This window comes from Zalophus californianus, chromosome 8, assembly GCF_009762305.2.
Source record: "Zalophus californianus isolate mZalCal1 chromosome 8, mZalCal1.pri.v2, whole genome shotgun sequence".
Lineage (NCBI taxonomy): Eukaryota > Metazoa > Chordata > Mammalia > Carnivora > Otariidae > Zalophus > Zalophus californianus.
In genome coordinates, this window is record NC_045602.1 from 107525640 (window position 1) to 107553474 (window position 27835).

At 38.6% G+C, this 27835-nt stretch overlaps 1 long non-coding RNA gene across 2 annotated transcripts in view; it reads right to left on the bottom strand.

The window, feature by feature from the left end:
- Window positions 1-1504: 1504 nt before the first annotated feature.
- Window positions 1505-27835, bottom strand: part of LOC113938262 — a 122099-nt gene continuing 95768 nt past the window's right edge. For both annotated transcript variants that reach the window (XR_003524869.2, XR_003524870.2), the window contains one exon: window positions 1505-2018. This is a non-coding gene — a long non-coding RNA (uncharacterized LOC113938262). The remainder of the gene's footprint in view (window positions 2019-27835) is intronic.

Consider the following 27835-nt stretch of genomic DNA (forward strand, 5'->3'; position numbering starts at 1 on the left):
CATGGCCATATGAGACATGAATCATGAGTGCTGTACGTATAAATCATATAGACCTTAAAAGCATTTATGATATAGCCCCTTTCATGCAAACCGCCCAAATGTTTTAGAGAGCTAAATCATACAGAAAGAGGAAAATGTAGTAAATAAAATGGAAAACCAATGGTTAACCAAACTAATGAACAAAATGTCTAGATGCCTCTCATCTCTGAATGGATTCCTTAGAAATTTTAACTGGAATGGGATTTTCAAGGAACCATTACATTCAGTAAGGCAACTGAGTATGTTTGTAGTCAAAGATTTCTTTGACAAATGTTTCTGGAAAAAAAATTTAAAACTTCTAATAAGATTAAAAAAAAGGACAATGGATTCAGAAGAATATATTAGAAATAAAAAGAGTTAGTAAAGAAATATTCACTTCATGTTACTGCTGTATTATGAAGAAAACTCACTGTTTACAATTCCACCAACTCCAAATCCTCCTGTTTAAAAATACGTTATTTTCTCTGAGTGATTATTTTTAATTCATTCCCTTTGCCAAGAAGGTCTACTGCACTATAAAAATAAGTTTTCAATTACTTGCCATAAATTTCAAGCATGTCTCTTAACTTTGTAACCTCCTAAATTGCTGGTGATCTGCATATCTTGTTGGATTATCATGAAGAACTTTTATGCCACTGGATGAGAGCAGAAGTCCTTCCCATCTTTTACTCTTCAACAACATATGTGCATATGTTTATTTTTTGGTATTTCCTCTCTGATTCTTCTATTTCCAGAAGCATTTAGCTATTTCTGAGCTGATTCTGTTTCTGTCTATTTATTTTGTGTTTCCCTCACTACTGAGAGCTTCCTGACCACAGGGATTTATTCTTTTATCATTATATCACCTAACATCATTTCTGGCATCACAGGTGCTAGAGGTGCAAGAGATAGATGGATAGCCAGAATAACTACCTGAGTAGCATCAGTACTTAGCAGATAGAAATGATCAAGGCCCATGTTTTTGAATGCATCTGGTTTAGCAAGCAGAAGATGAAGCTCTTAATGTGAACTGTGCACAGCCTTCAGCAATCAGCCTCTTCAGAGGTTGGTTCAGCAACAGCCCTTCCCAGGGTAGCCATGTCCAGTGACTGGTCATTGTGGAAGTACAAAGGCCATCATAAACACTTGGGACAACTCTGAGGGCCATTTTAGCTGCAGAGCTCCTCATAAGCTTGGCCAAGGATGCTGCTAACAGGGCGACATCACAACTCTACTCTTCCATGTGCCCACTCCTACTCTGTAATGCCCTGTACACTAAACCAAAGAGGCCAACTTGCAAAAAACGAGGAAAGCTAAAAAGCAGGAATGCAGGTACAGAAATGACTCAGGTTACTTCTTTTGGCCATGAAGTCAAGCACTCTCACCTTCTGACTCTCATAACCACCAGCAAGTTACAAGACGAAGCAAACATCAGAAGGGCTACAACATAGCTATAGATTTCAGGAAGGAGATGATGGGTCTGGATTATAAGTAGCCAGGGTGTGCTATAAGGCCCATGGCTGCCAAGTCTGAGGCCAGAGAATGTGGCCACTGGAGTAAATTAACCAGCCTGCCTCATCCTGCCTGGTTTAGAGAACTGCTGGAAGACCTTTGCTAGGAAACAAGCACCTACGTCTGGCCTCATCAGAGAAATGAGGGCCTCATATGAGGGTCTTTTCAAATGCTGCACCTGCCCTAGTATGTCCTCAGGCTCTCCTTCCAGTTCCTGGGGCCTCAGTTTCCCCACCTGTACATATTTCCTACATTACTTCAAAGAGGAGCTTGGAGACTTAATTAATGTTTGTCGAACATGTCTTATATGAAAGGAATCATGTGCAGTAAGTTCAAAGTAGTCTTGGTCCTGCTGTTTCTTTCATGTGTGCTTAGAAGATTTTTCAGCCTTGATAAGAACTCAAAAAAAAAAAAAAAAAGACAAAAAAAGCCACTTGCTCAAGTGCTTCGATTTGGGTCCTCACGTTGTGATGCTCTCAGCATTTTCTCTGGATATCACAAAAAAAAAAAGAATAAAAATCAGTTAAACAACTGGTTCCATGAATCACACCACCATTCTCTAGGTGGTCAAGGTTTAAAAACATGAGAGCCATTCCAATGTCCCCCTACTTTGTCACTGCTACCCATGCCGCTTACAAACATACCCACATATCACCAAGGTTAGGCATTATTTCTAAAATTTTGTTTTTTCCCCTCTGTCCCCTCTCTTTAGATTTCCTGAGAGTGACTTCATCAGGTCCTTATCACTTTCCCGATAGTCCTGAAGCTTCCAGTCTGACAAATTTCAGGTCAGGCAAACCCCGCGCAACAATGAGAGTGTATTTCTTCAAACATATATATTATGTTTGTGTCCATCTCATGCTCAAGTCCCTTATAAGATTCCGACCACTTAAGTCTAAAATCCAAAATTTTAGGAAGACATTCAAGGTACTTCATAATATAGTCTCTATCTACATCTCCAATGTCATCTTCACCACCAACCCCTCCAAGATATACATAGCTCTGCTTTCAGTCCTCCAAGGTTTTAAGGGCATCATCTCTACAACTGTGAACACAGTGCTTTAGTCCTTCCTTGTTATCTAATCTTGGTTTTTGTTTTGTTCATCAATACTTATCATCCTTCTGAACCAACATATACTCCAACTTTCCTAATCTATGCATACTTTTTACCATACCTGGATTGTAGAATCATCATTTCCTTATGCAACTTACCCAGTAGCCTATAAATTCCTTAAGAAAAGGAATGATACCTGTCATTTCTGTATCTTCAGTGTTCCTAGCAAACTAGAGATGTTCAATAAATATTTATTAAATAAATACAAATAACTAAGCAGGGAGAGAGATGAGTTCAGGCATTTCTAAAACCCATGAATTTTAGAAACATCCTCATTTCTAACCAAAAATGAACAAGTGAACAAAGCAAGAGGATTCTTGGCTTATTTGTGAATGGACAATTCCAGAAAATTGAGAAAGAACAGGATGGGGAATTTTCTGATTATTCTAATTTAAAGGCTTCTAAGATTGATGGTTACCAGAGGGGAGGTGGGTATGAGGAATGGTTGAAATAGGTGGTGGGTATTAAAGAGTATACTTGTCAAGATGAGCACTGAGTAATACAGAGAATTGCTGAATCACTATATTGTACACCCAAGACTAATAGAACATTGTATGTTAACTACTGGAATTAAAATTAAAAACTATAAAAAATAAAAGCTTCTAAGACAAATTCTTACCAAATATCACTAAATTTCATTGGCAACATAATAAGGATGGCAGGCAGGGGAAATCAGCTGGTTTGATCAAGAAGGGAATAACAATTGATTAGTTAATCTTCAACTAAATCCAGTATGGGGACAGTGTGGGGCCTTCATTCAGAGTGGGAATGAAGAGAAACAGAATCTAGATTACAGCTGGGCTCTAGGCCTTGAGTTCCCAAATGTGTGGCTGACCATTGGAATCACTTGGGAAGCAGCTGAAAAATACAGATCCCTGGGCTCCATTTGTGACTTAAAGAATCAGAATTTCAGGGGGACATCCCAGGGATTTGTATTATAAAAGGGCTACCAGTTGATTCTGAGGATGAGTCAGTTTTAGGAAACACTGACCTAGGACTGATTCACTCACTTATTCATTCAAAAATGTACTCATTCACTGTGGGTCGTTATCCACATATTCATTTATTCAATAAAAACTGATAATAAAGAGAAGGGAAAGGAGTACAGAAAGAGAGAGGAACAGTCCCCTCATCCTCTTTCCTGATGCACTGTTTTGTGTAGGTCTGTCCTTCAAACTGCTCCTGGTTTTCACTAGTTTGGGGTTGTTGTTGTTGTTTAACCCTTTCTCTCTCTCTCTCCCCCCCCCCCAACATTTTTAGAGGAAAAAAGAGAGATTGGTGGGGGAGGGGCAAAAGGAGAAGGGGGAAAAAGAATCCCAAGCAGGCTCCACACCCATCCTGCCGCCCGAGGCAGGGGTCGATCCCCCACCCTGAGATCATGACCTGAGCCAAAATCAAGAGTCAGATGCTTAGCAGACTGAGCCATCCAGTTGCCCCACTCTTTATTTCTTAAGGCAGAGATGCTTCAAAACTACAAATCCTTTCTTTTTCCAGGATTACCTTTCCTAAAGAGTGATCTGAAGATCAGTGCAGCTTTTCCAAGTGTCAGGATCCTCCACAGAAAAATATTAACAAGCCTATGAACAATTATTATTCCCCTCTCTTCTTTCCTTTCCTTCCTTCCCTTGCCCAAGGCTGGCATCAAGGTTCTATAGCCAGAGAGGTCTGAGGGAGGAGAAGGGTTATTACTCTTGGCAAAAGAAGCCTTAAATTCCAGTGAATAAATGAACGTTAGCAGACTGGTCCCAAGAGGGTGCCAATCCCTGCTTTAATCTTTTAGATAGAAAAATGAACTGGATGAGTCATAAAATTCATGGGAGGCTCAACCTAAAGGGAGGGAAGCTAGAGCAAGGAGGAAAAGGACTTTTCAAATAATTAGGGGAAACTAAAAGGGCAATATCTAGTTAACAAGACTTATACCAGTCATGGTTTCCACTTCTAACTTTAATGAAGGTTTTCTCCTTCCCACCAAAATCTGGAACACCATCCATATGGTATCCAATACATATTTATTATGTAGTTGAGCACCTAAACTCTTGTTTTTTAGTTTAAACCTGTCAAAGAGAGTGGAAGTTAGCCACAAAAGTAGGAATTATTAAATGATGGACTTGCACAATGGAGACACCCTGATGAACAATCAGCCTACCTCCTACTTTGCTGTTGCGTTTCTGGCTTCATTTATTTTTATATTATTTAAGATTTTATTTATTTATTTTAGAGATAGAGCCAAAGGAAGGGAGACGGGGAGAGAGTCTGGAGCAAACTCCATGCTGAGCATGGAGCCTGATCTCAGGACCCTGAGATCATGACCTGAGCTAAAACCAAGAATTGGACATTCAACGGACTGAGCCACCCAGGCACCCCACACCCCAGCCACCCTGGTTTCCTTTTAAATGAAAGATGTATAACATCTTTTTTTAAGATTTTATTTATTTGACAGAGAGAGACCCAGCAAGAGGGGGAACACAAGCAGGGGGGACGGGAGAGGGAGCAGGCTTCCCGCTGGGAGCCTGATGCGGGGCTCGATCCCAGGACCCTGGGATCATGACCTGAGCTGAAGGCAGACACTTAACGACTGAGCTACCCAGGCGCCCCACATCTTTCATTTTTTAAATGGATAGTAGTAATAATCTTTCTACTTGAATAATTTAACCTAATCTTAGGATTTTCCAAGGGAGGAAGTATAGTGTTTAATTAATAGAATCCACTCCATTTCCAGAGGAATATGAGGTTCACAGAGGTTCAACAACTTGCCCAAATTCACATGGTCAGTTGGAAACAGTCCTCATACAAAACTTAAATATCAGGATGCCTGATTCAGTGGACGATGATAACTTCTCAATTGCTATATAAGCCATCCATATAAGAAAACCATAAGTAGCCAAAATTCATTCCTAACTGGGTTTGGAGATTTCACTTAAATATTTTGGTGGTAAGAGTCAGCTTGGCAGCATGCAGCTTATAAGCATTAAATATCTAAGTCATTGAGCAAGCCTACAGAACTCATGGTTAAAGGGCATTTGAGATTCTGGGGACACCAACTAGCTCACACAAAACGTTTTCCAAGGAAAGGTGTCAGAACTACATGGATTCAGTTTCCTAAATATATTGCCATTTCCCTGTCACCTACCAAACCAATCTTGGGAGGAGAGATTATTGGAGGCGAAAAAGATTTTAAAAGACTTTCTAGGTATGGTGGGCTCAGGTTTTCTTTGAGTCCTAGATATTTGTGAAAAACAAATCAGGAATAGTAGATAATATCAAAACATGTTCAGGATAACTTTGCTTTAGACAAAAACACACATTTCTAAATTTAGCCATGTGATTCCCAAAATTCTCTCTTTGTGATCACTAACCCCAATGGACTAACCCCAATGAAGTTAGCAACCAAATGATGAATTTACACTAATGTCTTAGCACCCAGTTGTTCCGTCTTCAGCTTTGTAATTTAACGGATGTGCTTCTGAGCCTTAGAAATCAATGAATCTACTAAGAAAGAACTAGATCTATGTAGTACCTGTGATGTACCTGTTCTACAAAAGGGGCTTTCCCAAGAAATAAGATTCAGTGTTGTAACCATCCCTTGAAGTAGTCTGGCTCAGTGGTCACACTATGGGATTTGGAATTATTCTATCCTGATTTGCCAAGAAATCCTCCACCCACAGCTGGGTAACCAAATTTAACTTCTCCGTGCTTCAGTTTTCTAATTGGTAAAATACAGATAATAATCAGACCTACTTCTTGGGTCATAATAAGAATTTAATGTGTTAGTACAAGAGAAGATGCTCAGGATAACTGTCTGGCACAAAGTAAGAACGTAATACTTGTAAGTTAAGATTTGTATGGTCCTCTTACAGTTAATGGAACTGAAGCTCAGAACTGATAACTTGCTCAAAACTTTAGTAAGTGGCAAGTCCCTTTGTAGGACTGGGGATTTGGAATGGTGGTGGGGGGGTTATCTCTTTTTCACTTCACAGATTCATTTATATTTAGATACGTAAAAAATGATACAGCTAATCATATTATAGAAAATATGAAAATACTTGAATAATTATCTTACTGTGATCTTAGCTAAAATTTGCATTGTTTCTTTTTCCCTTTTTCCACATACATTGTTTTGCAAAACTGTAAACTCAGTATACAAACAATCTGTGTTTGACACTTTATTTAGCATTACATCATGGTCATTTTTTTATTATATCCGTTATTTTTCAAGGCTGTAAATTATTCTTTCTGGTGACTACACCATAATGGGCATAATTATTTTTGGGGTTAATATACTGTTACCCTCACCTCCCACCTTAGCACTACTAATTTAAAGACAAGTTCATATAAGATGAAAGTGAGATTTGCTTTGAATGACACTGAAACTATTACCAGAACTGAAACCTTGATTCCTAACTTTTATTTATTTGTTTTAATCAGAGTATAATTAACAACAGTATTATATTAGTTTCAGGTGGACAATATAGTGATTTAAAACAATTCTAGGGGTGCCTGGGTGGCTCAGTCATTGGGCGTCTGCCTTCGGCTCAGGTCCTGTGATTGAGCCCCGCATCGGGCTCCCTGCTCCGCGGGAAGTTTGCTTCTCCCTCTCCCCCTCCCCTTGCTTGTGTTCCCTCTCTCGCTGTGTCTCTCTGTCAAATAAATAAAATCTTTTAAAAAATTAATTAGTTAATTAAATAAAACAATTCTATACATTACTCAGTGCTCATCAAGCGTCCTCTTAATTCCTTTTATGTATTTCACCCATCCCCTTCCCACTTCCCCTCTGGCAACTACCAATTGGTTCTCTATTTAATCTGTTTTTGGTCTCTTTTTTCTTTATGTTTTGTTTCTTAAATTTCACACATAAATGAAATAATATGGTATTTGTCTTTCTCTAACTTATTTCACTTAGCATTATACCCTCTAGATCCATCCATGTGGTTGCAAATGGCAAGATTTCATTCTTTCTGATGGCTGAGTAATATTCCACTGTGTGTGTGTGTGTGTGTGTGTACACCACATCTTCTTTATCCGTTCATTTATGGATGAACACCTGAGTGGCTTCCATATCTTGGCTACAGTAAATAATGCTACAATAAACACAGGGGTGCAGTTATCTTTTCAAATTAGTGTTTTTGTTTTCCAAAACAAATAAAGAACTCAGCACCAAAAATACAAATAATCCAATTTAAAAAATGGGCAGAGAACCTGAATAAACATTTTTTTCAAAGAAGACATACAAATGACCAACAGATGCATGAAAAGATGCCCAACGTCGCTCATCATCAAGGAAATGCAAATCAATACCACAATGAGATAGCACCTCATACCTGTCAGAATGGCTAGAGTCAAAAAGACAAGAATTAACAAGTGTTGGAGAGGATGTACAGAAAAAGGAACCCTCTCGCACTGTCAGTAGGAATGTGAATTGGTGTAGCCACTGTGGAAAACAGTATGGAATTTCCTTTAAAAAATTAAAAATTGAGGGGCGCCTCAGTTGGTTAAGTGTCTGCCTTTGGCTCAGGTCATGATCTCAGGGTCCTGGGATCAAGCCCTGCATTGAGCTCCCTGCTCAGCGGGAAGTCTGCTTCTCCCTCTGTCTCTCTTCTGCTTATACTCTCTCTCTCCTTCTCTCTCTCACTCTGTTAAATAAATAAATAAAAATCTTTAAAAAATTAAAATTAAAAATAGAATTACCATATGATCTAGTAATTCCACTACCGGGTATTTACCCAAAGAAAATGAAAACACTGAGTCCTAAGTCTTTTTCTAGTTCTCTGAATTCCATGCTTAAAATGTGCAGGAGAATACCCTCTGCCCACCTTGCCAGGTCAATGTAAATGTCACATGAGATAATGTATGCACTAAATCTTGGAAAGTATTATTGGTATTTTTTTTCTGGTGCTTTTTTTCTATGCTGGTATTCTCAAAAGGCAAATAAAGATTTAAACACTGGTCATTGCTGACGCACTATGAAACAGATAATGTGGAAAGTGTCATGTCATTGCCCATTCAGAGTCCAGAATATCCCTTAATCAGCTACTCGAATTGTCTTAGAACATTAACTGAAGCTATGAAAAACCATATGGATCATCAAAAAAAAAAAAGTTTCCAGTAGCTGTTCTTGGTTAATATCAGTTCAAAAGTCTCTGGGCCTGCAAGTGAACAACTTCTTAGCAGAATTTCAAAGCAGTCTTGCAAAATTAGCAGGGAGGGAGGAGATGCATAACTCAAGGCAGTTGGATTTTATTAACAAACAGTTCAGCATCTTTGTCAACTACTTAGCTCCATGCTTACTCCATGTCCCCCATTTTCCTACAAAACTGCTCTTCTGATTGGAGCTATGACCACGTTGGACCTCACAGGGCTGGCCTTGGCTGTGAACTTCCCTGTGGGGATCAAGAAGAGCTTTTATACCTCCTTTGCCCGGTCATGGAGCACCATGAATACACACTCAGCCTGGTCTGGCACAAGCACCCACTTCCAGTCTAGACGGCAGCCTAAGAGAGGGGCTAATGCTAGGTTTCACCAGACTGAGCCTCGCATTTGTCATGGCTCTGCCCACGGTGATTCCTTTGATCTTGATCCTAGCAAACCACAGTCATTGACAAAGGTAAAATGGATTCCTGCTTCTGAAAAGCTTTGATGGAAATTCCCGTGATTCCCAATTCCCTCTCTAGCCTCTTTCTGCTCCTTCAGATTTACCTTCAACATTTAGCCCTAAATCCAGCTGTAAATCTAGCATTAAAGAGGCTATCAAGCCAGCGTGAATCATTTACTGCTCTACTGTGGATATCCTGGGCCACAGCTGACCCATTTGGGAAAGTACATGATCATCTTTACTTAGCCAGGCACCCTAATCATAGATTCCAGGCTCAGCATTCTTCATTTAATTTTCTCTGAGAACTGCCTAGGCTGTGATCTGATCCTCAGAGAGGGGCAATCATTTCTAAAGGGCAGACTGTTAGAAAAGTTTGCAATTAAAAACAACAACAAATATATGCAGGCTCCTTGTGGTTATAGTGAAGGAATGTGCCCAGCATGCATGCCGCTGTCATCTCAAGGCTCTCTTCTAAAAACAAGACCTATTCCCTGGGCTGTCTGCAACACTATGTTCTGTTTGTTTCCTGTGTAAAAAAAAAGAAATTAAATTGAAATAGGTTTACTTGGTGCATAGGCTTCAGATTTGGGCCACTGGCTCCACAAAGTCAAGTATAGCCAAATTCATGAATATCATAGCATTTTGGAGGTGATGTCTAACCCTCTCATTTTACAAATGAGGGCACTGAAACCCAGCAAAGGAAAAAAGCTTGCTGGAGACCCATGTGAGTTATTAACATAGTTGATTTTGAACTTAGTTCTTTTGATGCCCAAGCCAGTACCTATGCCCTAAGCCAAAAGGCCAATCCAGTGGGCAGCATTTTCTGAGACAGAGGAGGCCAGACTATCTGATAACACCCAGAAGTGAAAGAATCCACAAAGTATTTACTAACATTTAACTTAGGACTGAGGAAAGAAGAGGGCCAGTTCTTCCAGATACAGATTTCAAGTTTCTCAAAACCCAAATACCAGATAAATATACACATTCAAATCCCTTCCCTCACACAGTCAGTACCATGTGCCCTCCCTTCTTCTCAAAGCAAAAGAATGCGCATGTTGTATTTGAAAACCTCATCTAAGAAGAAAAGACATCATTTTCCTTTTGGGGCATTTTTTTTCCTACCAAAAGGTGGGGGAGGGGCAGGGGGAATAAACTTGCTTAGGGATCAAAATATCTGCTGGAGAAGGAATTTAAGGGGATCCTGGCAGTTGGCTTTCTGTGGAAGGAGAAGGTAGTGGTGTGAACTGCCATTCTCATAGCAGGCAAGCTGGGGAGCAGGGCACAGCAAAGTGGGCAATGCAGCATTTGACCGGTGCCTGGCTCTTGCTCCCACTGGCCAGGGCAATCATCAGCTCTACTCTGCTTGGTTCCCTTGGACAAGTTAAGAGCCAGCTGCCTTCTGCACTTAACTCTTAAATTTGTGGGTCTTTCTGGCCTATTCAGCTGAGGCATCCCCAGCAGGTAGCAAGATCAGGTACTGGCTGAAGCCTTCATGCCTCAGAGTAAAAGCTTACCAAGGATGCAATTTTGAAGCTGCAACTGGGAAGGTCCTTTGGGCAGAAGAGAAAGAAGAGATGATCTTATTTCACTTAATGCTTAAAATGATCTCCATGCCTGGGAGAAGCATCCTAATGTTAGTGGTGCTATACACAGGGATCCCTCCTCACCTGCTTCCAGCATGCAGTTACCAAGTCAATATAAGCAGGTTTGTTGACCAGACTTCAGTGTCAAAATTGCTCCCTACCAGACAGATTCTGCACTGATCAGTATCCATGATTCTCTATCATGCCATTTGCATCTGTTAGTTTTTTCTATTTTCCTGGATGTTCTTCCTTCTCCATGGTTATACTCTTGAGCTACTGATTACAGTTTCCTTCCCCTAACTCTTCCATCATAATCAGATTCCTCTGGAGGTCAATCTTACTGCAAGACAGGTGGGAGGGATGTGGATCCTGGTTCTTGACTTTCCCCCTCATACCCTGAGCAACCCTTAGTCAAGAGACCATGACCAAACTGGAGTGTCAGTAAGATGGTTGGTCCCTCTCCTTTGGAGAGCCCAGCTCAGAGATTTCTAGTTCCAAAGTTACCTCCCAATGAGAATGGCCACGTTACAAATTTCATTAGTATTTTATACAGGATAGCCACTTCAAAATTTTACCTACTCAAGGCCCTGGAATTTTATCTCTTAAAAGAGTCACAGTAAATGAACTCATAAACATGCCATTAGTTTTCTCAACTTCTTGCAAACTCAGCAATTAGCAAGCTTATTGTTAGCCTTAGAAAATTTTCTTTAAACAAAAATTTACTCTCAAGAGATAAACTGGGGATCACTCTGGTTGGGGAAAGCTAGGGTACTCCATGCTCTTTGCCTTATGTCCCACAAGAATGGTTCAGGAAACTAATCTGTCCTAGTGTCTTCCTCTTTGGGGCACTTCTTCCTTTCATGCCTCTCTTCAGATTGTTTTATTTCACAAACTTTAGATTATTATGACTTCTTTAAAAACTGTATCAAACAACATTACTTCCTCCCCAAGTTTGTTTTTTGTTTTTCAATAATTATCAGCCTGTTACCCAATGCAAAATAAACACTCCTCATTGGTTTCCTTATGTTTTCATTCAGTTGTCTCTTTATTCACTAGCCTTCTCTGGAAGCCAGTCTTTCTCTTCCCTATTTGACATGTTCTCATACAGCTGGGTCTTGCTTCTAAAGCGCCTCTTTTTAGCACTCTCATCCTACAGAAATGTTTAATTTAGTATTTTGTGGTTGAAATGTTCCACAGAGGGTCAGAGAAGTGAGATGACTTGCCCAAGATCATACCACTAGTAGCATAATTAAGAGAGAACCCAAGCCTTTGGAAATCTGTTCAGCTCATTCCTTTTTTTCTCTTACTCTCTACTTACTCACACCTTCACTCTGGTCCACATCTGTATAGGGTCAGTCACATGGCTCCTCTGGATATCCTGACTCCCTCTATAAAATAAGCAGGTCACTCTAGTAATTTCTAATGTTGCCTTCTAAGCTCTACCTTTCTATAAGAAATGGAAATGGAAATACAATCATTGACCCTGGCCGAACCATTCAGGTTTTATTCCATTAGAGGTAAACTTCTTTTGACAACTCTCAACTATCCAGGTAACTTTCTATTAAACTGTTTCCCCTTGCACATACTTCTGTCTCCAGCCCTGGCCTAAACCCAGGCAGGCAGAAGTGGCAAACTGCTTCGAGGAGGACTTTCCAAAGATCTTGGAAGTTTCAAGAAAGACTTTTGTGGTATTGCTGGTCCAGCCAGAATCAGGAAGTACCAGATCACTCACAAGGAAACTCATTCTTGCACAATTTCCAACAACACCCCCCCCACTCCACCCCCAAGCCTTCCCCATACCACACATTCCCTGCCCTTCCTCAAACATGAGTTTTTGCAGAGTCGAAAGTTTTGGATAGTTCAGATAAGGTTCAAATGAGTTGCTGAGCTCTTGAGGGCTGGAAGTGAACCTAGCATTTTGTTCTTTGCTCATCCCCAGTAATGAGTATACCAGGCTGTCACTGTCAAGGTGGTTTGGGTCACATAATGAAAATCGACATAATTGAAAGCATTAATCAACAAACAATTACATATAATGGTACAGAATGACTACTTATGAGACCTTACATGATTCTGACCAAGTCTGTCTGTGGTAATAACAGGAGGCATACAATTGTATCACAGTTTTTTGAGAAATAAATGGGGTCTTGTTTTGTGAAAAAAAAATTACTTCTGAAGGTAGGGATGAGGAGAATGAGATTAATGCTTAGGATGCCAATGGACTTCAAATTATCCCCCAAATGAAAAGTGCATTCTAGTCATTTTTCTAGGCGTGGGGAAAAACAGCTTTAATAAATTCAACTGGATGATGCTTCTTAGGTTATTCTTTAAAATGCTTCCTTTAGAAAGCCAACTTCATTATCCTTCAGTTGCTTCCAATCATCAGAACTTTGGGGCTGATTTTGAAATACTTATTTTTCTCATGAACTTGGGGAAATAGGGGAAGCAATTAGATCTTGTGATTTTTAAGGCTGCACTGAGGATAAAGTAAGAAAATATCATAAATTTTATTTCATGCTTTCTTGCCAATTGACAGAAATGTGCAGTCCATATGAATTCATATAACGAGGGTGGAATGTTGGAAAAACCAATAAAGATTTTGTGGTCTGACCTATAATAAATGTAGTTTGATTTAGAGTCTGTTTTTCACAACATGGCAAAATGAATCATAAAATAATGGGCCCTGAAACTCCTGCATTTTTTAACAATAGCCTGGGGACAGTTTACAGTGTAATGAATTGTAATTAACCCACCTTCAAAATCTTTTATGAGTATTTTGCCAATTAGCTCCGCATGCTTGCTAATGACTCATGGCTAGTGCATGTCTTTACAGAACTGGATTTTACAGCACAGATCGCCCTGTTAACTCAGCACAAGTGTGCAGCATGGTAAGGATGACACAGGTAGATTGAAACACACTCAAGAGCATCCTCACTTTGCCAACCCAATGGACTCAGCCATCATTCCTCCAAGCCCAAGATAACCATAATGGTTTGTGATGTCAGAGGACTTTGGTTTCTGATGGATTGCAAGGAATGCTTCACTCCCTGTAGACACATCTGTTGCTACTTAGCACTAACATATATAATGCTACTAATTGTGGAGCCATCTTTGTTTTCTTTACTTAGCACTCTGGTTAGCATTATTTTATCTTCGTGGTTCATGGCTTTCTGCCACTGACAACATAAGTCCACTCAAGAGAAAATAAAACAACTACTAAGCTGTCTCCTTACATTGCTTTGCTTTGAAATTACAAGGACCATGTGCAGTCAAACTTGCTTCCTGGGATCCTAGCACTTACCTTGCTATGTCAAAAGTTGGCTTTTCCTTGCAAGAACTGGTACTACCACTGGTCCAAGAGCAGGCTGAGGAGGCTGCAGTGAGCAATGGGGGTCTGGCTTTAAACTCCATGCACTGAGAAAGTTAACTGTAGGCAAGGTCAAACTTTCCCAATTCTTCAGAGGCCAAGCCAACTTAAGAAAGCTAACCAAAGGTGACAAAGAAGTTACTCCATAATTTCCTCAACTATGTATAAAGAATGTTAAGGATCTATAATGTTACCAGTATTTTTCTTCCAGCAAAGCCACATACCAGAATGAAGATATAGAGGCTAATTTTCGGAAACATAACACAATAACGTTGTACTTGGGGAAATCTAAAACTACACAGGAATGGTTTCCCCATGATGCCAATAAAAGTGAACAGTTTTTAAGCTCACACCTTTGAAGCAATGGTGGTTCTAAACTAGCAGAGAACTCTTGATAACTGGAAACGGCTTGTGTGAAGAAGGACAAAGACAAAGGAAGAAGTCTAAGCCACCCTAGGGGATTTCCCTGTGAGGATACTGCATACACAGAAGGTGAGTAGAGGCCCCCATAAAGTGACAGGGAATAGAGTAAGAGGAAAAGAGATCTCACTGCAATTACTTGGATCCTTTGGAATCCCCAAGTATGAACCCAACAAGAAATTTCTTGAACTGGGGGCTCAGGTAGCCCCTTCCTTGGCTCTGGTCCTTATACAGTTGATGAGGGCAACCCCTAAGCTGCAGAGAACCAAGGCATCAGGAGTTGCCTGAAGGCCAATGCCAATGGCCTGAGGAGAAATGCATGGCAATATGCCTGCAACGTCTCTATCCTTCACCAGGTCCATGGCTGCTCCAGTCTAGTCCATATGCCTCTTGCCCTCTCTCATCTATGGATCAAGACTGGACATCTTAATAAGTCATTGTCTATCCAGCAACTTATGAGAAATGAGCTAAATCAACTGAGGTATGTCTCTTGAGAATTTTAATTAAGAAACACGTAACTGTTGTTAGCTAATGCTGGACCATGTGGAAATTTAAAAGCACAGAAAACCTACCGAGCAAAATAAGAAAGAAGAAAGAATTGGAGAGAAATATCTGATATGATGAAAGACACTGGACTCCCAAAGGCTTTCCAGGTCTATATTTTAGTTTCCAATCAATCCCAGCTGGGCTCTCTGCTCTTGTGTTAGTGTACACTCCACTTCTTGGAAATAAGGCAGCATTTACTGGAACACCTGTATGTAGGAAGTGGCTCTTAAGTCAGAGAGCCTGGGTCTGAATACCATCCCTGCCATGTACTAGTTCTGTAGACTTGGATAATCTACGATCCAGTTTCCTCCTCCACAAAATGGGGCATCTACTGTTCCTCAGCCACCGGGCTGTGAGGACTAATCCATGTAAAGCACAATGTTTGGAGCAAGTAAATGTTCGATAAATGTTCATTGTTAATAATCTGTTTACAGACTTCCTTTCCTTCCTTAAAACTGTGCTTTTCTCCTACTACAACTCATTAAGCTGAGAAAGCAATCTCCCCAGTTGATCAAGGGCATTCTTTAGACAACAGTACATATTCCATGTACACAGCTCACTACCACCCCATGGAATCAGCTTACTGATAGATAATCATATGGAGATATCACTTAACCGTTAAATCTATATGAACTCTCCTGATCTATATGATAAGCTTTAACTTCCAAGAAAAAAACAACAGAGGTAGATTTGCACATTTCATTGTTTTAAATTAACATTTGCAAAGACCAAGTTTGGGAATTTGTTCTGTGGCTTGAGAATAAAGTGAAATTAACTGCCACATTGTACATGGAGTGTGCCCTGGACTTTGTCTGGCTAATATCATTTTAGAGGGTAGAAGGAATTCAGCTGGACTCAATATTTTTTTAGTTTAGTCACAGAAGAGCACATCTGTAGTAAACAGTATTTCCGTAATCACTTCATTCCTTGACGCTGAGCATCAACTGTCCATGTTCAGTGAGTTAACACTGTCCTTGCAACTGGACAGCTTGTCAGTTTCATTTGCATGTGAGCTATCTGTTCTACCACGTAATCAATCCTGTTTAGCTTTCACTGCGTGTTTTTATAGAAAGTAGCTGATTTTTTTAAAAAACCCACATCCATAGAATCTAAAGTAAAAAAGTGTAGTATCAATTAATTTCCACACGACATTTAGAGATAGTGCCAAAGTTGAGGAGTATTCAGCTTCTATTTAAATAGTTCCCTCTGGTTTGGGTTAACATTTAACTGTTAGCACTTCAGAATTTAAGAGAATTCAAATCTCTTAAATTCAGAATGCTAACATCTCCTTTGGACTACTTAAACCACTGGAGTTTCTCAATCATCTAAATACTCTGACAAATATAAGAAGTTTTTACTTAGTTTTAATTTATCTCCTTTACATAATTTAATTTCACTTCGTTTCACTGCATTTTTCCCTGAAGGGAAATGGAAGAGGAGACAGCACACTTCATATTATAACCTGCCTTACTAAGATACACCAGAATAATTCAGGAGGTCTGTTGGGCAAGGGAAGAAAAGTGATGACTACTGCAAATCAACAGTGTTGTTGCTATGGGAATAAAAGTAAAAAGATTAAATCAATCTCAAAAAATGCTATTTATTATTTTGACTATTTAAAAACTTCAGTAAAAACACATAGATCTTTCCAATTTGAAATGGAAGATTAGTTTCAGGAATGAGATTTAAGAGTTAGCTAACTTCTTCTAGGTATGCAAAAATATTCATACCTGAATACAATTTTGTCTTCATTCAATAAAGGTATAGATATATATATATACAGTGTATAAAAACAGTAAGAATTTGTTTTTCCCTTCAAAATATTAAAGTGCATTTAAATTCCCCTATTTTAGTACTCTTTCTGTTCTTTTACATAAGGTTCAAATTAATGCAGTTTTTTTTAAGGTGCATTCCTTGATATTATGTACTTCCATTTTATGTGACTTTGTTCAGAGCCACACTTTATAATCACACCATATAAATAATAAATAACCATATAATCATAAACCAATTTTTATGAACCAAATTGGGCTTAGTATCAAGCTTGGTGTATTATAACTCAAAAAATATAGACTTTGACACAGCCTTCCAAGAGCTTACAGAGAAAAAAAATTCAATGCATTAGATTTGCAAACAGGAGAGAAACTTAAAACCAGTTCAGCAAAGGTCAGGGAGGTATTCCCATCATTTACAGGTCAAGAGGGGGTGTAATTAGAGGGAAGAGATAAGGCTGAGTATGTAATTTGGATGGAGATGAGAGAGCAGATAGGAGACTCATGGAGGTAGTGATTGTGTTGAAGCAAATTTTTCCATTCCAGTGGAATATTTTTATTTCTTTTATTTAATGAGCTTTTAGCATATGCTGTGTGCAAAACACAAAAGGTGGTAAGGTATGAGGGCAAGAATCCATCAGACTCACTTCCTATCTACTATTCACTTTTAATTTAATAGGAAAGATAAGGATAATGTACCAAGTAGTCATGTTAAGCTTTAGTGTTGAAAACATTGTGCAAAATCATGTCTTGTTCATCAAACAACAGTCCGAAGAGATAGTTAATATATATCCTAACTGTAAAAGTAAGAAATACAGAAAATAGGAGCAATATGATCTATTTCATTACATGATTTTTATAAAATAAAGAAAGGGCCTTTGAAGAGGTGGGACTTCCCAGACAAGGAAGAACTGAACACCCAAAGTCAAAGAAGGAAGAGTTTTCCAAATTAAAGAAAAATATATTCTCACCCCAGCAATATTTTAGTACAAGTTTTCAAAAGTGGAAATCACCTACTAGAAATTTGTCTCAGAAAGAGAAGGCATGGCCTTGGCCATTACAGAGTATTCCCTACTTTTGAGAGAATGTAGATGAATATGTAACCATGAACTTGTATTCCTGGAGCCAATCCCCTCCCCCTATCTTGTGTGGGTAGCAACTAAGGGGTTTGTGAATGACTGACTGCAGTTATACTCCCAGGGTAAACCCGGGTGATCCATCCCAGAAACAAAAGAGTAATTCAGGAGTTGTAGAAGTAGAACACAGCTTATGACATTTTTTCAAGGATTTGACAGAACAACCTTTTCTTTCTGCATGACTTAATGTTCAGAATTTAATACACAAATTTGTGAATATTAGTGAAGCAAGTCTGAGAATAAGGAATAAACATAGGTGAGGGAAAAGCCAAAAGAATCACTAAAGTACAGAACCACAGTTAAACTGCACCTGACATCTATCCTAATTTTGACCTTTAAAATAACATGATCCAGTAAGCCCCTTTTATTATTTATAAGTTATATGTTGTACTACTTTCAATAAAAAAGTATAATATTTCCATCTGTTAAAGGCTCCTAGGATCCAATTTATAAACAAAATAAAGTTATATAGTTGCAAGTACTAAAGAATAATTTTTAAATTTCTCAGCAAAATATTTGAAAAGACAGTAGAAAATATTACAACTCTCAAAAACCTTGTTAATGAAAACTGATAAGCAAGCCAGTAGAAGAAACTGTCACTAACTAGAATGTTGATGAAATTGGTTAGATGAAAAGACTAAGTGATCTTCTTACCTGAAAAAAAAAAAGGCAGGAATTAATTTTACCCTGTTTTACTATCTCTCCCTAGTTTAGAGATGCATGAGCCTTCCTTATTAACAAGGTGGGCTACTCAATGGATAAAGTGACACACTATCTCCCACAGTATCTAACACACAGCAAGTGATCAGTGAATGCTGCTGTTGTTATTATTGTTGTTATTGTTACACTGCTGCTAGTAACTTAGGGAAGCTAGACTAAGTTTAGTACAACCACTGTATTTCTGCATTTATTTCTGGTTCCCAGAAAACAAAAAAGAAGTTGCTATAAAAGAAAACTTGGTATAGAAGGGGAAGACAAAAAAGGAAGGCAAAAAGTAATTCACAAAAGTAAATGATTAGAGGCACTGGAAGGACGACATGCTGGCATGACAGTTCCTTTCGTAGCCGTGGAACAGACAGACCAGTACAGCGGGGCCTAGACCATAAGAGGAGCAAGCAGAATAGCTTAGCCTATACCATGTTCATGTAAGTCTGTTCTCTACCGCTGGGTCTGAGAATGGACAGCACCCGAACAGTCAAGGTTAAATTCACATTCCTTGTCTTTAGTGAAAGAAAACACTATTTGATGGCACTTATCAAGGATGAATAAAAGGAATAAACAAGAGTCTAAGAAAAGGACTACATGACAGAATTTGCATTGAATCTTATGGAAATTTGGATATTTGACTAAATTGGTAAGTCTGCATGATTCATACTCATAGAAAGGAGCAACAGTCTACAATTTCAAGATACCATTTCTGAGAATTACTAAAGAAACAAAAATAGCATTTAAACAAAACTGGTGGCATCTCTACTAGCTGGAAAAAAAGCTGTTAAAAATGAGCAGAAGACAAAAGAATTCAACAAGCTGAAGAGTTTAGGATACGATGGAAAGGGAGAGCACTAAGGTAAGGAACCATGAAAGAAAACAGTATTTTTAATAAGATAATTAATTTAAAATGGGCAGAAGACATGAACAGACATTTCTCCAAAGAAGACACAGAGATGGCCAACAGACACGTGAAAAGATGCTCAACATCCCTCATCATCAAGAATGTAAATCATAACCATAATGATATCATCTCACCCTTGTTAAAATGGCTAAAATCAAAAACACAAAAAACAAGTGTTGGCAAGGATGTGGAGAAAAAGGAACCCTCTTCGTGCACTGTTGGTGGGAATGCAAACCAGTGCAGCCACTGTGGTAAACAGTATGGAACTTTCTCAAAAAATTAAAAATAGAACTATCATATGATCCAGTAATTCCACTTCTGGTTATTTACCCAAAGAATACAAAACACTAAATCACAAAGACAGATGCACCCCTATGCTACTGCAGCCTTATTTATAATAGACAAATTATGGAAGCAGCCCAAGTATCTACCAATAGATGAATGGATAAAGAAAATGTGGTGTGTGTATACACAGACACACAATGGAATTACTCAGCCATAAAAAAAATGAAATCTTCCCATTTACAACAACATGGATGGATCTAGAGAGTATAATTCTAAGTGAAATAAGCCAGTCAGAGAAAGACAAGTACCATATGATTTTACTCATATGTGGAATTTAAGAAACAAAACAAAGAAAAACAGAGACAGACAAACCAAAAAAAAAAAAAAAAAAAAAAACAACAACAACAACAACAGACTCTTAACTGTAGAGAACTGATGGTTACTAGAGGAAAAGGTGGGTGGGGGGATGGGTGAAACAGGTGAAGGAGATTAAAAGTACACTCGTGATGAGAGCACAGGGTGATGTATGGAAGTGCTGAATCACTATATTGTACACCTGAAACTAATATAACACTGTATGTCAACTACACTGGATTTAAAATTAAATGAATAAATGAATGAATACATGAAGGCATAAGTAAATAAATAAATAAAAATAAGATAATTAAAACCCATATTAAAAGGCTGGGAGGAGTAAAGACTGCTACTGTAAAGGACTGGGTCAGTGATATGCAGTCAAGATAACCAGATTATCTCCAGTTGCCCAGGACTTTCCCAGCTTTAGCAATGGAAGTTCTATGTCTCAGGAACCTGTCAATCCAGGGCTAACTGGGACAGTTGGTCACACATAAGGGAGAACAAATCGGCACAGTTTATCTCAATGTGGAAGGCAAAAAAAAAAAGGGAAAAGTGAAAGAATGATTATCCAACCAACAATTTAAGTGTATTCTCAAAAGGAAAACTGGTAAAACTGAAACATAAGCAATCACAAAAATTATTTTAAAAATGCACAGGTTTAGGGGGAAAAATAAGCAAGCAAACTGAAACGGTATGTCACGTTTAGTGAAGAGAAACTGATATACAAACATGTCCTGGTAAATTTTTGAACTGCAAAATAAACAGTTAAATGGTTAGGCAGCAGGAAAAACTCAGTACATAAATTTTAGTGAGCTAGAAAGTAGAAAAAAAATTGTAGACTTGATTTCTTATTAACTCTAAGAACTCTTTATAAATGTTAAACCTTGAAGAAATGAGAACATAGATATTACTGAGACAGAATATTTTTTTTAATTTAAAAAAGAATGCACATAGGGGCACCTGGGTGGCTCCGTCAGTTCAGTGTGTGCCTTTGGCTCAGATCATGATCCCAGAGTCCTGGGATAGCGCCCCGCATCGGGCTCCCTGCTCATCGGGGAGCCTGCTTCTCCCTCTCCCTCTGCTGCTGACCCTGCTTGTGCTCTCTCGCTGTCAAATAAATAAATAAAATCTTAAAAAAAAATGTACACAGACATGTGTAAAACTTAAAAATATTTATTATTTGGGTATAAGATAAAAATGTTGTCAAATGAAAGACCAGTAATAAGAATAAAATTGAGGAGTTATTCAAGACTTATTTCTAAAATGAGATTCTGACTGAGTTCCAATAAACAATTACAGGAAAAGATAATTTCCTTACTATATCCTCTAATCCAAAAATACTCAAAACTAGCCAATTAATAATATGTTACTAGTATAACACTGATATTCAACCTGACAAAACAGCCCAGAATAGGCTAATTTCACTTAAGAATACAAGTTCAAAAGGTAGTAGGTAGTAGGTAACTGAAATCTAGTAGTCAGGCAAAGTATACAATATATTCCCAGCCCTTGAGCCACGCTTCTCAGAAACAGAATTCATAGGGATTAGGTGCCAGTCTGCCACATTCTTATTAGTTAATCCTTCTCTTTGACAATAGGTGACTGGATAGGAATGAAGACTTGAAACAAATTTGATTCTCTCCCTTGAAAATCAGACTGATAAGGCACAGTGACTTAAAATTGGAGGCTGAAAGTTACTCATAACAGAGTTCTTAAAGGAAGATCCCCGTCCCTAAGGTCCTTGAACTTTGGTTGTTCAACTATTCCCTATGTACTGGTCCTGAGCTTGTCTTCAAATCCCTTTCTTGTTCTTTTTCTACTCTTTCTCTGCTCTGCTCCGCACTACAATGGGGCTAACCTCTGTGGACTCGGTTTCCTAAGCTTCCATATCAGCACTTTTCCTCCTGGATTCAGCCAATGGGCAGCACTGGTAGAAGAACGGATTGGGAGTGTGACAGAGAAACCAGGGTATCTCTCCCTGCCCATGCCCACTACTGCTGCCTCAGGTGACATCTCTGGCAGTGGCTCTATCTGCTCATTCACTCCAGTCCCTATCACACAAGTTCAGCATAGTTCTAGCTTCTACTGAGTGAACCTGTTTCCTTGGTTCCAGTAATACCATTCCTTTCTTTGTTCTTCCAGCCATTGGGGTGGTAATGGCTTCCTGCTGTTGCAATTATCTGGGTTATCACAATATCCAACGTTGGGCTTCTTGGCTCTTCCATCAACTGTGTAACTAATTCTTTCACTGATATGTTAATTTGGATTCTGTAAGCAATAGATAATGATGGATGCAGGATTTTTTAAACATCTAAAATAGTGATGTCTTCCAATGCCACAGATTTTATGATACATGAATTCCCAAAATATTAATTTATCCATAATTCATCAGCTTGTCTTTTCTCAAGTGGTTTTGATTCAACATTCAACATTCATTGTAGATGTACTTGTCAGCCAAGAGCCCCAAGGAGCAGGTAAACATTTAGAACCAGGAAACAACCCCCAGCTCACCTTAACAACATTAATAGCACGTGTGCAATGCAGAAGTAATGATCTGAGTGATATATTTATAAGATCCAAGAAGTGGAATGAATATAATGGGAGGCAGACAGGAAAGAAAATGAGCAGGAAACAGAGATTCCTAATTTTCTGAGCAATTTATAGGAAATATTTGGGCTCAATGTTATCAAATATATTTTACATGTCCTGATTTTGTTTTCACAGGGCTTACTATAATGTACTATATTTATAGATTTCTATTCTTGAGTTTCTATTGTAATCTCTATGTACTAACTGGGTTATTATGTTGAAAGTAATAGACTGCAGGGGTGCTTGAGTGCTCAGCTGGTTAAGTGTCTGACTTTGGCTCGGGTCTTGATCTAAGGGTCCTGGGATCAAGCCCCCTGTTGGACTCCCAGCTCAGCGGGGCGTCTGCTTCTCCCTCTCCCTTTGCCCCTCCCCCACTTCTGCACTTGGTCTCTCTCTCTCTCAAATAAATAAAATCTTAAAAAAAGAGAGAGTAATAGATTCAAACTTAAACTAACTGAAAGAAATATAAATGACCCATCCCAGACTTGCTCATGGAATCTAAGTGATTCAGTCAGTATCTAATTAGGAAAATAGAAATGAATTTAGTTATTTACAGTGAGCAAAATTTAATCTCTAGAAATCCAATATTCTTTCTTGACTGACTTATTTTCATAATCTTTTTAAATAGAACAGACACTTTTATATTCACAGTTCAGAAATAAACTACTCATCGTAAAATCAACCGTTTCTATTGCATTATTTCAAAAAGCACGCAGAAACTTTTATCTACTAAGAAAGTATCTATAAACACATGCACTTGACTTGCCACAAATAGCTTGAGCAAATTCAAAATTTCAGATAGAAGTTTTTTATTTTCATTTACTGATGTATAATGTATTATTTGTTTCGGGGTACAGGTCTGTGATTCATCAGTCTTACACAATCACAGCACTCACCAAAGCACATACCCTGCCAAATGTCCATCACCCAGCTACACCATCCCTCCCACCCCCCTCCACTCCAACAACCCTCAGTTTGTTTCCTGAGACTAAGAGTCTCTTATGGTTTGTCTCCCTCTCTGGTTTCATCTTGTTTCATTTTGCCCTCCATTCCCATATAACCCTCTGTCTTCTTTCTCAAATCCCACAAATCAGTGAGATATTATGGTATTTCTCTTTCTCTGATTGACTTATTTCGCTTAGAATACTCTCTAGTTCCATCCATGTCATTACAAATGGCAAGATTTCAATTTTTTGATGGCTGCATAATATTCCATTGTGTATATATACCACTTCTTCTTTATCCATTCATCTGTTGATGGACATCTAGGCTCCTTCCATAGTTTGGCTATTGTGGACGTTGCTGATATAAACATTGGGGTGCAGGTGCCCCTTCAGATCACTACATTTGTATCTTCAGGGTAAATACCGAGTAGAGCAATTGCTAAGCCATACAGTACCTCTATTTTCAACTTTTTGAGGAAACTCCATACTGTTTTCCAGAGTGGCTGCACCAGCTAGCATTCCCACCAACAGTGTAGGAGGGTTCCCCTTTCTCCACAACCTCGCCAACATCTGTCGTTTCCTGACTTGTTGATTTTAGCCATTGACTGGTGTGAGGTGGTATCTCATTAAGGTTTTCATTTGGATTTCCCTGATGCCAAGTGATGTTGAACACTTTTTCATGTTTCTGTTGGCCATCTGGATGTCTTCTTTGCAAAAATATCTGTTCATGTCTTTTGTCCATTTCTTTTTGGATTATTTGTACTTTGGGTGTTGAGTTTGGTAATTTCTTTATAGATTTTGGATACTAGCCCTTTATCTGATTTGTCATTTGCAAATATCTTCTCCCATTCTGTCGGCTGTCTTTTGGTTTTGTTGACTGTTTCCATTGCTGTGCAAAAGCTTTTCATCTTGATGAAGTCCCAATAGTTCATTTTTGCCCTTGCTTCCCCTGACTTTGCAAGGTTTCTAGGAAGAAGTTGCTGCAGCTGAGGTTGAAGAGGTTGCTGCCTGTGTTCTCCTCAAGGATTTTGATGGACTCCTGTCTCACATTTAGGTCTTTCATCCATTCTGAGTCTATTTTTGTGTGTCGTGTAAGGAAATGGTCCAGTTTCATTCTTCTGCATGTGGCTGTACAAATTTCCCAACACCATTTGTTGAAGAGACTGACTTTTCTCCATTGGACATTCTTTCCTGCTTTGTTGAAGACTACAAGACCATAGAGTTGAGGGTCCATTTCTGGGCTCTCTATTCTGTCACACTGATCTATGTGTCTATTTTGTGCCAGTACCATACTGTCTTGAGGATTACAGCTTTCTAACAAAGCTTGAAGTCCGGAATTGTGATGCCACCAGTTTTGCTTTTCTTTTTCAACATTCCTCTGGCTATTTGGGGTCTTTTCTGGTTCCATATAAATTTTAGGATTATTTGTTCTATTTCTTTGAAAAAAGTCGATGGTATTTTGATAGGGATTGCATTAAATGTGTGGATTGCTCTAGGTAGCATAGACATTTTCACAATATTTGTTCTTCCAATCCATGAGCATGGAACGTTTATCCATTTCTTTGTGTTTTCCTCAATTTCTTTCATGGGTATTCTGTAATTTTCGGAGTACAGATCCTCTGTCTCTTTGGTTAGATTTATAACCAGGTATCTTATGGTTTGGGTGCAAATGGAAATGGGATTGACTCCTTAATTTCTCTTTCTTCTGTCTTGTTGTTGGTGTATAGAAATGCCACTGATTTCTGTGCATTGATTTTATATCCTGCCACTTTACTGAATTCCTGTATGAGTTCTAGCAGTTTTGGGGTGGTCTTTTGGGTTTTCCACATAAAGTATCCTATCATCTGCAAAAAGAGCTTCACTTCTTCTTTGACGATTCAGATGCCTTTTATTTCTTTTTGTTGTCTGATTGCTGAGGCTAGGACTTCTAGCACTATGTTGAATAGCAGTGGTGATAGCGGACATCCCTGCCACGTTCCTGACCTTAGGGGAAAAGCTCTCAGTTTTTCCCCACGGAGAATGATATTCGCTGTGGGTTTTTCATAGATGGCTTTTATGATATTGAAGTATGTACCCTCTATTCCTACATTCTGAAGAGTTTTAATCAAGAAAGGATGCTGTACTTTGTCAACTGCTTTTTCTGCATCTACTGAGAGGATCATATGGTTCTTGTTCTTTCTTTTATTAATGTATTGTATCACATTGATTGATTTGCGGATGCTGAACCAAACTTGCAGCCCAGGAATATATCCCATTTGGTTGTGGTGAATATTCCTTTAATATACTGTTGGATCCTATTGGCTAGAATTTTGGTGAGAATTTTTGCATCCATGTTCATCAGGGATATTGGTCTGTAGTTCTCCTTCTTGATGGGGTCTTTGGTTCTGGGATCAAGGTAATGGTGGCCTCATAAAACGAGTTTGGAAGTTTTCCTTCCATTTCTATTTTTTGGAACAGTTTCAGGAGAATAGGTATTAATTCTTCTTTAAATGTTTGGTAGAATTCCCCCGGGAAGCCATCTGGTCCTGGGCTTTTGTTTGTTGGGAGATTTTTGATGACTGCTTCAATTTCCTTACTGGTTATGGGTCTGTTCAGGTTTTCTATTTCTCCCTGGTTCAGTTTTGGTAGTTTATATGTCTCTAGGAATGCATCCCTTCGTTCCAGATTATCTAATTTGCTGGCATATAGATGCTCATAATATGTTCTTATAATTGTTTGTATTTCTTTGGTGTTGGTTGTGATCGCTCCTCTTTCATTCATGATTTTCTTTATTTGGGTCATTTCTGTTTTCTTTTTGATAAGTCTGGCCAGGGGTTTATCAATCTTAATTCTTTCAAAGAACCAGCTCCTAGTTTCGTTGATCTGTTCTACTGTTCTTTTGGACTCTTTTTCATTGATTTCTGCTCTGATCTTTATTATTTCTCTTCTCCTGCTGGGTTTAGGCTTTATTTGCTGTTCTTTCTCTAGCTCCTTGAGGTGTAGGGTTAGGTTGCGTATTTGAGACCTTTCTTGTTTCTTGAGAAAGGTTTCTATTGCTATATACTTTCCTCTTAGGACTGCCTTTGTTGCATCCCAAAGATTTTGAACAGTTGTGTTTTCATTTTCATTGGTTTCCATGAAATTTTTTAATTCTTCTTTAATTTCCTGGTTGACCCATTCATTCTTTAGTAGGACGTTCTTTAGCCTCCAGGTATTTGAGTTATTTCCAACTTTCCTCTTGTGATTGAGCTCTAGTTTCAAAGCACTGTGGTCCAAAAATATGCAGGGATTGATCCTAATCTTTTGGTACCAGCTGAGACCTGATATGTGACCCAGGATGTGATCCATTCTGGAGAATATTCCATGGGCACTAGAGAAGAATGTGTATTCTGTTGCTTTGGGATGAAATGTTCTATCTGTGAAGTCCATCTGGTCCAGTGTGTCATTTAAAGCCTTTATTTCCTTGTTGAACTTTTGCTTACATGATCTGTTCATTTCAGTGAGGGGGCTGTTAAAGACCCCTACTATTATTTTATTATTGTCCATGTGTTTCTTTGCTTTTGTTATTAATTGGCTCATATAATTGGCTGCTCCCATGTTAGGGGCATAGATACTTACAATTGTTAGATCTTCTTGTTGGATAGACTCTTTAGGTAGGGTATATTGTCCTTCCTCATCTCTTATTATAGTCTTTGGCTGAAAATCTAATTTATCTGATATAAGGATTGCCACCCCAGCTTTCTTTTGGTGTCCATTAGCATGGTAAATGGTTTTCTACCCCCTCGTTTTCAATCTGGGGGTGTCTTTGGGTCTACAATGAGTCTCTTGCAGACAGTACATCAATGGGTCTTATTTTTTATCCAATCTGATAGCCTGTGTCCTTTCATTGGGGCATTTAGCCCATTTACACTCAGGGTAACTACTGAAAGATACAAATTTATTGCCATTGTATTGTCTGTAAGGTGACGGTTACTGTATATTGTGTCTGTTCCTTTCTGCTCTATGTTACTTT